This window comes from Carcharhinus amblyrhynchos, chromosome 2 (genome assembly GCF_965287045.1).
Source record: "Carcharhinus amblyrhynchos chromosome 2, sCarAmb.v2.hapA, whole genome shotgun sequence".
Classification (NCBI taxonomy): domain Eukaryota; kingdom Metazoa; phylum Chordata; class Chondrichthyes; order Carcharhiniformes; family Carcharhinidae; genus Carcharhinus; species Carcharhinus amblyrhynchos.
In genome coordinates, this window is record NC_137325.1 from 1550734 (window position 1) to 1564543 (window position 13810).

Below are 13810 nucleotides of genomic sequence, written 5' to 3' on the forward strand. Positions count from 1 at the left end.
TATGCTGTGGAGGTGGCTACATAGCGGGAGGTTCAAGATACAATACATTTGGGGTGTTTAATTAGTTTGTCAGCACTGAATAATGGTAGGAAGGACTGTTACTTACGGGGCGAAAAACTGCAGCAGGCGACGGTGCAGAGGGACCTCGGGGTCCTTGTGCATGAGTCGCAAAAACCCAGCCTGCAGGTGCAGCAGGTGGTCAGGAAGGTGAATGGGATGCTGGCCTTCATAGCGAGGGGGATTGAATATAAAAGTAGGGAGGTCTTGCTGCAGCTGTATAGGGCATTGGTGAGGCCGCAGCTGGAGTACTGTGTGCAGTTTTGGGCGCCGTACTTACGCAAGGATATTTTGGCCTTGGAGGGAGTGCAGAGGAGGTTTACTAGGCTGATGCCGGAGTTGAGGGGGTTGAGCTATGAGGAGAGGCTGAATAAACTAGGCTTGTACTCGTTAGAGTTTAGAAGAATGAGGGGAGCTCTCATTGAGACGTAGAAGATGATGAATGGGATGGATAGGATAGAGGTGGAGAGACTCTTCCCGCTCAGAAAGGACAGTAGGACTAGAGGGCACAGCCTCAAGATAAAGGGGGGGGGGGGGCGGTTTAGAATGGAGTTGAGGAGGAACTTCTTCACTCAAAGGGTGGTGAATCTCTGGAATTCTCTGCCCGTTGAAGTGGTGGAGGCTGCCGCGCTAAATATTTTTAAGACGCGGGTTGATGGGTTTTTGATAAGCGAGGGGATTAAGGGTTATGGGGAAAGGGCGGGAAAGTGGAACTGAGCCACGACAGATCAGCCATGATCTTATTGAATGGCGGGGCAGGCTCGAAGGGCTAGGTGGCCTACTCCTGCTCCTATTTCTTATGTTCTTATGAATCACAATGATTGAGTCTCCCTGAGCAAAACCTACGCTACTGCAGTCACATGATGGAGATTCACTCTCTGCCTGTGTAGCTTTTACTGCTGTTTCAGTTCTCTTCACCTCCATGTCATTGCTGCTAGTCCTCAACATTGACCACACCCTGAAAACAGTGATAGTCCTGTCACAGGTCATGTTGAATGGACTTCCCAAATCTGGAACCACCCCTAATTGGATGGTGCTCCCCAAAAGTAGCTTCTGAATTTGTCATCTCTGGGACATTCGGATCCAACATCCAGGCATGGCCACTTCCAGGTTCCGGACTCACATTTGGAGGTTGGACTTGGGATTACGATGAATTGGAAAAGTTCAGATCAAAGCAAATTACTGTGGATGTTGGAATCTGAAACCAAAAGAGAAAATGCTGGAAAAATCTCAGCAGGTCTGGCAGCATCTGTAAGGAGAGAAAAGAGCTGACATCGTGAGTCCAGGTGACTCTTTGTCAAAGCTGAAGAATTCAGATGTTGGAGAGCAGAAGATAAAAGTTACTAATTCTACTTGTTCCCATTTCCACAGTGGATGCTGGAAATCACCCAAAGGAGCAGGGAATTCATCCATTTACACCTAATCATTTCTGATGTTAAAGATTCTAAAGCTGATTTCCAGCAACATAGAAAACTAGTAAAAGAGAGAGTGGGAAGATTATTATTCTGTTTGAGATAAAGATTATTTTTAGAAACGTATAATTTTTATTTCAGTTCAGAATATCTCGCTGTGTTCACATTTGTTTTCTAAGTGACGTGGAAATCTTTGAGGAGTCAGGATTGATTTCTGAAATCCCCACTGTTCCCAACTGGATTTTGACAACCTAGAAAGTAAATACTAAGCCACAAAAAAAAGGAAAAAGATATTGAAGTAAAAATTCAGCTGGGGACGATAGCACACTATGCTATGATAGCAACTTGTCTGTTTCACCTTCACTGACATTTACAGGATTCAATATTGAACGGGCATCTCACATCCCTCCACTTCCTGCCACAGTGTAAGGCTCCATTTCTAACCCATCGGGAATGAACTTCTGACGGGATTCTTCCAACTTTTTGCTTAACCCCTGCAGAAAATACTTTGGGTGGAAATTTACAAGCTTTTTGTCCAAATGTCCAGCTAGTCTGAAACTGGGAGAGTTCCAGATCTGCTTTTTGGGTGAGTTTTCACACCTAACATTATGCACTCTGTCTCTAAAAAGATGGACTGGTCAGTTTCTAGCCAGAGAGGTTGTTGTGGGGCTTAACTCATCAGACAGCCTGCAGAGGGAGATATTGCGCATGTGCAGACCTCTGGATGTTGTACATGCACATTGACAGTAGCAGAGGCCTGACAGAGAGAGAGCTGTCAGGCCCCTGCTACTGCAGGCAGCTTCAACCAGCAACCTCCCCCCACCCACCAACCCCCCCCGCCACAATCGTGGGGGCCCACAGCCTGAGATGCAGCCCCCTCCATCACCCCCATCATCCCCGCCACCCAGACACATCACAGACCCCTTCCTCCTGCACCGATTGGAAGCAGAGTGGCATCAGGTCCCTCTGCCCCCATTTCCTGGACGATCGAGTGCTGGGCTCATTAAACACACTAAAAATCTACATTGAAACAAATTTACATAAATTAATTCGCTCATTTCGAGTGAGAAGCTGACTGCACCGGAAATCCATGTGTCGCAAAATCGCGACAGGCTCGTAAACCGGCGCCGTTCGTGTTTGCTACTTTACACCCAATTATACAAAATTTTCCCACCGCAAAACAGGCAGAAAGAAGTTGTAAAATTCCACCCTTTACATTGCTGCGTAAACATTTCAGTTGGCAAACGCAGCAGAAATTCAAACCATTATCTCTGACCTACAATACCACACATTCACTATCTAACGCTTGTTAAACAAAGTCCAAGAGTAACCACTTTCCTGCTGCAAGTGATAAAGTGTTGCTCTTGTAGTGAACTACAATTAAATTAAAATATATGTGAGGAAGAATTACAAAGCTATAGTGAATGGAAAAGCCCATTAACTGCATCACAAAAAAATTCTATTAGCATTTGGGATATCCATCTCAATTGATTATGAATTGAATCTTGGTTAAAGACTGTTTCTTTCCCCACTGCTTTCTATTAATTGTTTCTTTCTTCTACTTCAGTTGGAGCTGCCACTGGATAATGGGGATAAATCTCCAGGTTTTATTGCTCACCTTTATTTGTTCAGCAGAATGTTTAAATCTAATACATAACTTTTCAGCTGAACTGCCAACAATGTCTGTGGCAATGTGTTGAGGAAGGTACGAATGCGTTATGGATCAGGTGTGGAACCCTGGCACCCTTCAAGTGGAATATTCTGCTGTCTCACAGTGTCTAAATTGTGGACATGCTCCAAGCAGGAGACGGGGATATAGGGATTGGGCAGGAAGGTGGAGTTGAGGTAGGAGATCAGCATGATCTTATTGAAGGGTGAAGCAGGCTTGAGGGACTGGCCACGTTGAATGTGAAGTGAGTTACTTTCCAGCTTTGCATCTCCAGTGCTGCAGCTACTGAGAGTTGATGTGGGCAGGTTGGACTGCAGCTAAAGACGGGAGAATGTGGCAAGGCAATGGGTGGATTTCAGATCGAGAATGGGATCCCTGAAGTCAGGTCACTTTGGCACAGAGAGTCTGTGAAGACTGGAGCAGGGTAATGTAAATACAGGATGCTGTCAGCGGGAGATGACAATGCATGGCATTTGGACCTGACTTCAGGGATCTATGGGAGACAGAAGTGGGCTGACTAACCAGGACAGCGTTAGAGCAGATAGAGGTATTTGTAGCAACGTAGAGAGGAGTAAGCTCAGTGTGGATTAAAGAGTACGGAGACATTCTACATTCTTGTTCAGCTTGAGGGGCACCCTGGGAGCTTGATATAGTCAGGAATTTGTAGCTGTGATTGGAGGCAGAAAGGATGCCTTTGGTTTTGCTGCCATTATGCTCCAGGATGCTGCTTAGTTGTAATATTTGATAATTAACATGGACAGGATGGAATTCCATTAAACATTGGGACATAATTTCCTCTTCATTTCTTTTTCCTTCACTCGGTTCAGTTTGGTATTAAAATTACAATACATCAGGGAGTTCTTTGCCTTCAGCAGAAACTCTGATTGTGCAGTGGTGCAAGTCCCTGAACATATGGCACCTTATAGAACTTTACATTGAAAGAAATGGAAATAAACACGTGACATTCTCACTGAACTTTAGAATCTTGATGAATTCTTTAGATCTCAGTGAGTTGATATGGACCTGGGTATCAGACAAGGCAGGAGGCCCCTGACAATCTCTGCTGTCCACCTTAATATTCCCAACTCTACAGCTAAACTTTCCCAAAATCTTACTTTATCAAAGTAACATACCAGTTGATACTTTTCTCACAGTTATTTTTTGTTAACCTTTCTGCGTATAATCAAATAAAACAAAAAAGACACTGGAAAGATAGAGCACATTGGGAAAGGATAGAACTTTCAAACACAGGTAGACGGATTTTGAAGAGAGTTAAGAAAATTAAGTTGGAGAGAGAAGGGTTGTCCAAAATTGGGCACTTTATTGTTCAGGAAAGTTGCAGATTGTTGAAGAATATATCAAGAGAAAACATTTCCCAGACAGTAGGAGGAAACACCTTAACAATTCCAGACTTAACAGCAGAACAAAACCAATTTGTGTTTTCCAGGAACATTCTTATCTCACTATATTGAGTTGTGACTGTATAATTCTATGATTTGGAATAACTGAGCAACTGGAGATTTATTCATTAAAGTCACTGGGACAATAGGCTGGAACTTTCTGACAGTTTATGGGATTTTCTGGCCTCACTCACGGTGCACCCCAACCATGGGTTTCCTGGTGGTTTGGTGAGTATGGAATGGAAAATCCCAATGACAATACCAGGACCTGCCACCGGCCAATGGTGTGCTGCTTCCTGCTCCATGAAATGTGGGGAGGCCGGAGAATCCCACTTTAACTTTAACGTAGGAAGCTCAAGGGGTCACGTCGGGTGCGGATTTCACTACAGTGCACCGTGATCTGTTGGATTTATTGGAGGGTGAAAGCAGACGGGATACAAACAATGTGGTAGAATTTAATGAGTGATGAGGTTTCCCACACCCCCCATTGGAAAAAATGAGCAAAGAATGCACCCTGTTCCTGATTGCTGCCCGCATCCTCTCCCCACAAAGCCGCAGGTCATCCACAACCCCCTCCCCACTGCATCCACACTGCCAATGTCCTGAGGGACAGGTGAGTTTCTAGCTCCCATCTTGGTGGGTTAGCAGAGATCAGCATTCCACCCAATCCTGCAGGTCCCTCACCTGGAGAACTGGGCTGAAAATAACCCCAAAATTAACAAAAAACAGTCGCCAAGTTTAAAGATACACACTGTCCACCCTTAAAATTCTTCGAAGTAATTTCCATGGAAGTGTCATACGATTATCTCCTGGATCTGCGTTTTCCTCACAAAAGCCTGGAATTTCTGCTTTCAAAAAGCTTTCAACATCTTTGTGATTTACTTAGGTTTGAAACTGATGTCATTTCCAGAACCTTGTAAGGATAATTGATTTTTATATTTCATTTTTGCCCTTTTACGAAAGGTCCCCAGATTATTCCTGGCTATAGGACAGTTCTTGGGTTGTGAATAAGGTGCACAAAGGCTGAGGCAATACGAGATTCCTGTTTTGATTTATGACTCTGGAGTCTATTAGATGGTATTACCATTCGCCAAGAAGTCATTGACTGATTGTAGTTAAGTGTTCAGTCCACAGAGTGGTCTATGAACCTGGTAGAAGTAATCTGATGGCTGTAAGAAGCTGTAGTCACAGCACGAAGAGGGACTGTGTGAACACAGCTACTTTTAGAATGGATCTTAAATGAGGTTCAGCACAAAACCAGACTGACCTTGACAATAGCTGCATTAAACACTTTTAAAAAATTACTTTTTTTCCCCCAAAGTAATTCCCTTGAGCCAAAATGTCAGGGACACACTTTTTTCTGTGTGAAAATCACAGTATCCCAGCAAGAAAAACACCTGAAATAAAGACTCACTTTTCAATTAAACAATGCTTCAATAGGTTCCTCCTTTACATGTAAAACACAGACAGTAGGGGGATAGGAAAGTAAATAACTTACAATTCTGGAGACGGCGTGAAGGGAACTCCTCAATTATAAAAAACAGCTCAGCTAGTTAATCTTGCCAAATTTGGGGCAGCTTCCAGCAGAGACCATCTTCAAAGCGTACATCAGTGATATCAATTGGAGAGGGGAGGATCTTCTCTGAAAAGCCTGAAGAATTGGAAGATTGGCAGTTTTAGGTTTCACTTCTCTGCTCCAGCAACATTTACAAAAATAGAGGAGAGGAGATGGTGAGCTGGCGTACTGGCACACCATGTCCCACCTCTATTTAGAGAACATTTGCAATGCCCAACACCGCGCATACCTACAATTCATCAAATGGCAAATGGCCAATTAACGGGCCACCTCTCCATTTACCATCACCGGGGGTTCCAGAGGACCGAGTTCAGAATATTCCTCCTCTGCAAGGGAGGCTGGAGGCCTCCGAGGTGTGAGCAGCGAGGTCCTCCTGAGGCCAAAGCGCCCAGAGCAGCAGCAAAACACTGGAGGCACCATCAATACCAAGGGAGTGGCTGTGACAACAGGAGACTGTGGAAATCCAAGACATCTGTCTCCACAAATTCCACATGCAACGTGGAGTCTTCCTCGAATCAATTAAATCTCAACCATTCGTAATGCAGCCTTCAGCTGTCAAACTACCTCCTTCTTTTGCTCCGACTGCGGACACAACAGAAAGACTGGGACACAGGCCAGATTCTGCTCACATTATGTCCTCACTAATTGGCTTAACTATCTGCTTGCCACTAAAACAACGCTGGTATGTTTCCCCCTCCCGAGAATGCATGAGGAGTCAGGGATACGTAAGGCAGTTAGGCTGAAGCTTTCATGCCTAGAATTCATCATCTCACACCTTTAAATCTACCTCTTGGAACTGGCAACACCATAGCCCATTCTTCCCATTGCTGTCTAATCCACACACTCCATTATCACACAGCAGGAAAGCAGCAACATGAGAAAGACACTAAACAGCGGAAATCCTCAGACTGACTCAGGAATGAACTTTGGGACATCCCTCTGTGGTCCGTAAGACCCCTGGAGAAGACAGTCACTGAAAGTCCCCTCAATCCCCTCCGCTCCAGCTTCTGCATGTGGACATGTTGGTCACACTCAGAAACTCATTCCACCTTCATCTAAATGCCTGTAACCAATCAGCAGATATAGATTTGAACTCACTTTATTATATTTAATTTATTATTGTCACATGTATTAACATTCTGAATGGACTGACCTTGTATTAAGTTGATCTTTCTCTGCACCCTGGCTATGACTGTAACACTACATTCTGCACTCTCTCATATCTACATGCAGAAGCCAGTCAGGGGTTAGAATTCGCTCAATGTTAAAATGCGATCCCAGCTTCACAATGGCTGGGGGCTGATCCTAAACGCAGCAGAAAGGGATAGGCAACAACTTGATCGATCGGCCTCTGAAAAGCTGCAATCTACTCATGGTTCCCTGCAGTGGGAAGCAACTGACAGCAGCCACTCACTCGTCTCACTCAACAACAACAACTTTCATTCATATAGCATCATTTGCATGGTAAATCATCCCATGGCACCTGTTGTACAAACGGCAGTCAATGTATCCTCACCCATTCTCCTCCATAACTGAAGGTGAAAAATCACCAGTGTGTTTCTCCTCAAATCCTCCTAAATCCAATCTCTGACCCAGCAATTCAATCAGACTCAATGGAAATCCAATTTCCATCATCCATTCATCAAACTGTGCCAGGTGTTGGCAGGAGAGTGGAGTCAAGTTCACGGTAAAATCATCCATGATCTTATCAAATTGTGGGGCAGGCCCGAGGGGCTGAACGACCCACTCCTGTTCCTAATTCATATATTTATATGTAAATATATAAATGCAAAGAGAATTTGTTAAATTCCAATCCACCAAACAGAAACATAAAAATGATGAAGGAATCTACAGGCTCAGTTACTCTGCATCATCACATTTGGTGCCATCACCTTGATTTCCTTTTCCCTGGGAACTATAAAATGCAATTAGTTTGTTGCTGCCAGCACTGAATTGATCCTGGTCATCCATTACAATAACTTCCAGTATAGCACATCCACTGGGTGGTCTCACTCTGATTCTCTTATTGTACCAGCAACATCAGGTGAGTGCCGTGTGAACATCTAACCTTACAATTATGGATAGAGAGAGAGAGAGGGAGAGAGAGACAAAGTGGGGCTGAGACAATGTTCGAAACACATGTCGTTTCTATACACTCCCATTAAACAACATGGTTAATTCTTTGATGTACAAATGGAAATGAATGAATTAAGATGAAAACAGTGAAAGTTAATGCTTCGTCTTAACAATTAAAAGGTAATCAATTTCCATTTGAGTTGAAACTTGCATTTGTTGAAACTTAAATTATTAGATTATTATTTTTAATCAGATAATTCTGCAGTGTGCACAAAGAAATACAAAGCAAGTTGTTTGTTGCATGTATTCAAATGCAATTGTGAGATCCCATTAATTTAATGAACATAATTTGTTATAGCGCTGTAAATTATCTCTTCAAATACCATTACCAACCAACAGAAAGATGCATTTAAATTAGAATCGAAAAGCTCCACCAGCTATTAGGAATCAAGTGTCTAATGGAGCCAAGCCAGTAAGATGCAAGTTTTATTGACAGCCTTATGTGAAATGAGTTTGGACAATCTTAATTCAGTTCCAAATAGGCACAGACCCAAACACTGAACTACCCAAAGTTACTGCTAAACAGCTCCAATTTATCAATGTCATTAGTTGTTTGGCGGAGGGAATGGATGGCTGTCACACTGATTGCAACAACCAGAGCAACTCTTCAGTTAAAGACAGCTTTAGTCTTCAGATAAGTGTGATATTCCTCATCTACAAGTCCTTGATGGTAACACTAGAAATGTTGCATTAACCCTACATAAACCAAATTTATCAAGCTAAAATAATAAAGCAACATTAAAACCAACAGAGTATTTTGGTTTAGTTCTATAAATTACATAATTTATTTGTGTTTAGAGAGGCAACATTATTTAAGGGGGCTTTGGTATTTTCCTGCAGTATTTGGGGTAGAAATGGATTGGTTTGTGCCTGTTTCTTGAGCCAACATCAAAGGTTTGAGCCTTTGAGGAAACAGATGTGATAAAAGTTCTAATTGTTCTTTGTTAACTTCATTGCAATAAGAAAACAAATGCTCTCCACCTGAGTGACATTATTCACTCTTTGAAGTTCAGTTAATACAAAGAATGTTCAACAATATCATTAAACAAAATTGTCAATCAGACTGTCGATCAGAACAAACTATTCACACAACTGAAGGACAAAGCAGAGCTGTAAGGATGGTAAATAGGGAGCTTGTTGCCTCAGTCACAAAGGTTTACAGCATGGAAACAGGCCCTTTGGCCCAACTTGTCCTTGTCGTCCTTTTTTTAACCACTAACCTAATCCAAATTGCCTGCATTTGGGCTGATATCCCTCTATACCCATCTTACCCATGTAACTATCTAAACGCTTTTTAAAAGACAAGATTGTACCCACCTCGATTACTACCTCTGGCAGCTTGTTCCTCTGGACCCTTTTGTATCTCTCCCCTCTCATCTTAAACCTATGCCCTCTAGTTTTAAACACTCTTACCTTTGGGAAAAGATATTGACTGTCTAGCTGATCTTTGCCCCTCATTGTTTTATAATAATCTATAAGATCACCCCTCAGCCTCCTGCGTTCCAGAGAAAACAGTCCCAGTCTATCTGGCTTCTTCTAATAACTCAGACTAGTCATTGTGATCTTTTGAGTGCTTGATACAACAACACATTAAATAAATTGTAACTGTGGGAAGATAAGAGACTGAGTATACGAGTATTAATCATTTCTTTCATCCAGCTGAACTGTGGAAATGCCCTCTTGTTTAACTGCAAAGTGACTGAGTGCATTTTTCACTGGTCCCAATTTTAAATATTTCCTCAAATTTAACTAAAATAAATCAAAACAGTCGGCGCGATCTTATCTCCTGCTCACGCCACGCTCCAACTGAAGGTGGAGATTTTGGAGACAGGTCAAATCTCCATTCTCTGCAGCAGGATGGGAAAATCCTGCTGGTTTGAATGGTTGGCAAATTCTGGCCAATAAGTCAGTCATACTCTGAAAAGCAACAAGCCACTAATAAAGATATCTGCATCCAGAGAGACATGCTGCTCCCCACTAACATTGCTCAATTTAATATGATGACAGGAAGATTCAAAGTTGAGAATCTGTGGAGAGGTGGTGGACATGTCACTGGTTCTGGCCCCTTTCTTAACTGCCGTCAAGTGTAAATACTGTTGTATGAGCTGGACATGGGGTGGGTTCACCCGTTCAGAGTTCCAATCCATCCTTCCCAGAATGGCAGTATACTATGCTGGGCAAACTCCAATATGTCCATAGCATCTTGAGAATGTGGAAATAAGTACAGAAGAAGATGGAAAGGAATGTTTGCCCAACAGTATCATGTAACAGGTCAAAGCTCCAAAGTTCTGACACTGTCATCTCATGATGTAAGACCAGTCCTTCACAGGAAAAGCTGTTGAGGTATAATGTCCAACTGAAACCTTTGCTGTAATCACATCTCAATATAATGAAACTCTAAACTCAATTACACCCAGCGAATAAACACCAGCAGTGATCTCATGTATATATGGAACTATAGGAGTGAAAGGACAAGGGGCACCTTCTCCCAATATCTGCTCCCTGTCACTGTGCCACTGACTGAAGGAGCCTCATGTGGGATTCAAGGGTTTTTTTTATATAAACTTTCCATTCTTCATTTTCATGAAAGTAATGCCTTATCAAAACTCCAAAAGCCAAGGTGTGAATGTTACTCAGACTGACAGAATAGGATTTGGTGAATGAAATTCTCCTCTCCCACGTAGAGAATTTCAGAAATTTTCATTGTGAGGCAGAAATAAAACCAGTCATATGATTATTTTAAACTCCTGGATATTCCACATGCCAACTAATTTCATGGTCAATTATTAATGGTTCAGGGGGAATTGGAGATGTAGTGGTAATGTCATTGGACCAGTAATTCACAGGCCCAGCCTAATGCTCTGCAGACACAGGGTCAAATCTTCCCATTGCAGCTGGAGGAATTCAAATTTAAGTTATAAATCTGGGATTGAAAACTAGCCTTATTAATGGTGACAAAGAAAGCATTGTAGATTGTGTTATGATATGGAAGATGTAAATGATGATCTGTGCAAATCCCAAAGGAATTTGCAATTTGTGTATTATGAGGAGGTTTACAGAAATGAGGAAGTAACTTCTCGGACCAATTGTGATTATTTTAAATAAAAGTTACACATTTAGTAAAACAAAGAGTTGTTTAAAATGACGCTGAAAGCACAAGGACATTTTAACGCTGCTAATGGTTCTTTTAATCCTTTCCAAACAGATTTTGACTTAACTCACTCAAAGTTAAAACCCCTTAAATGGCAACAGTCTTTATAGATTTTCTAATCATAAAATTCCAGTAACTTCACCACACAATGCCTCGTAAGGTGTGCTCTGAGCATGACAGCAAACTGGTTTTTCAGGTCTGGCCTTGTCCACATACTGTCTCGTCCGAGATCTCACCACTTACCGTCCACTCAGTCTTCCACATTTTCTTAAATCTATTTTTCCCCTTTCATTTGGTCTTCTGTTTTCTACAATTTTTTATAAAAGTTCCAATATTCCAGAATTGATCGATCCATTTTTAAAAAATATATGGCTACTATATTTTAAAAGTCCACTTACCTCATCTCTCTTTATTTGTTTACTAACTTCCAATTTGCATTTGTAGTCCTTTGGAATACAACAGCCAACTTCAAACCACTTTTTTTTGCCTATTCAACTTTTTATTCAAGCTCCCCTGGGTTCCTCTGTTCATCAGTATATCAAACCAACTGACCTTTCTTATTGACGTTTGGTATTTGCAGTCTGTCTGTCTTTCTTTTATTCATTCATGTGGCATGGGCATTGCTGGCCAGCCAGCATCATTGCCCTTGGCTCAGCCATTTCAAAGGACAGTTGAAAGTCAGCCACATTGCTGTGGCTCTGGAGACACATATAGGCCAGACCAGGTAAGGACGGCAGATTTCCTTCCTTAAAGGACATTAGTGAACCAGACGGACTTTTCCAACAATTGACAATGGTTTCATAATCAACATTAGATCCTTAATTCCAGATATTCTTTATTGAATTCAAATTCTACTATGGGCTGTGGTGGGATTCGAACCTGGGTTTCCAGAACATTAGCTGAGTTCCTGGTGATAATACAAGAATATCATTGCCCTGATCCAGTTAAACAAGTCACACCCTCAGAAGCTGGATTTGCACTATATGAGAATATGACAGTGAAATCACAAAAGACAAAATATTAAAAGTCTAATTTTCCTGACTTCTTTTGGAAAATAAATGATCACAATTCAGAGACGGCTTAATTTCCTCAAACCCTTTGCATTCTTCAGAGTACTCTCCTAGGCCCAACTATCTTTAGCTATTTCATCAATGCCCTTCCTTTCATTATAAGATTACAAGTGGAGATATTTGTTGATGATGGCACAATGTACAGCACCAGTTGTGACTCCTCAGACACTGATTAAGTCTGAGTCCATCCGCAGTAAAACCTGAACAACATCCGCACTTGGGCTGATAGGCAGCAAGTAACATTCTCCAAAATCTTACCATCTCCTATTGACATTTCATGGCATGACCATCACTGACCTGCCCACGGGAACACCATCACCTGCAAAATCCCAGCCAAAAATGATACCATCCTGACTTGGAATTATATTGCCAATCCTTCACTATCTCTGAGTCAAAATCCTGGAATTCGTTTCCTAACAGCACTGGAGATTTATCGACATGACGTGGACTGCAGCGGTTCAAGAAGGCTGCTCACCATCACCTTCTCGAGTGGCCACTAGAGATGGCAATAAAACGTAGACCTAGACAGAGATGACCACATCCCATGAAAGACAAAAGAAACATCAATATCTTGGGGGTTATCATTGACCAAAAATTGAACTGGACGAGCCATATAAATACTGTGGCTACAAAAGCAGATCAAAGACTAGAAATCCTGTGGTGAGTTACTCATCCCCCGACTCTCTAAAGCCTGTCCACCATCTACAAGGCACAAGTCAGAAGTGTGATGGAAATCTCCCGACTTGTTGGGATGGGTACAGCTCCAAAAATACTCAGGAAGCTCCATCCAGGTCAAAGCATCCCCGCTTGGATGCTACCCCTCCCAGAAACTTTCACCCCTTTCACCACCAATGAACAGTAACAGGCATTGTGTATCAGATGTAAGATACACTGCAGCAACTCACAAAAGCTCGTTCAATATCTCACTTTCAAAACCCATTACCTCTACCATCTGGAAGTACAAGAGCAGCAGATACCTGGGAACACCACCATAGAACATAGAAAAGTACAGCACAGGAACAGTCCCTTCAGCCCCCACAAAATTGTGCTGAGGATGATGCCAATTTAAACTGATTCCTTCTGCCTCCCCTTGGTCCATATCCCTCTATTCCTTCTTAATCATGTGCTTATCTAAGAGCCCCTTAAACACTCCTATCATATCTGCCTCCACCTCCACTACCATCCCTGACAGCACATGCCAAACACCTTACCACTCTGTGTAAAAAACTTGTTCTCACATCTCCTTTGAACTTTCCCCCTCTCACTTTAAGTGCATGCCCCCTAGTATTAGACATTTCAACTCTGGAAACACCTGGAGGCTCCTGTGTAACTCACTCAC

The 13810-nt window shown here is 42.3% G+C and overlaps 1 protein-coding gene across 3 annotated transcripts in view; it reads right to left on the reverse strand.

The window, feature by feature from the left end:
* The window catches only part of LOC145351806 (cadherin-18), a 556159-nt gene that overhangs the window by 346373 nt on the left and 195976 nt on the right, over positions 1-13810 (reverse strand). For all 3 annotated transcript variants that reach the window (XM_080201464.1, XM_080201490.1, XM_080201499.1), the window contains exon 3: positions 6037-6189. The gene's annotated coding sequence lies outside the window, so the exon portion shown is untranslated. The remainder of the gene's footprint in view (positions 1-6036; positions 6190-13810) is intronic.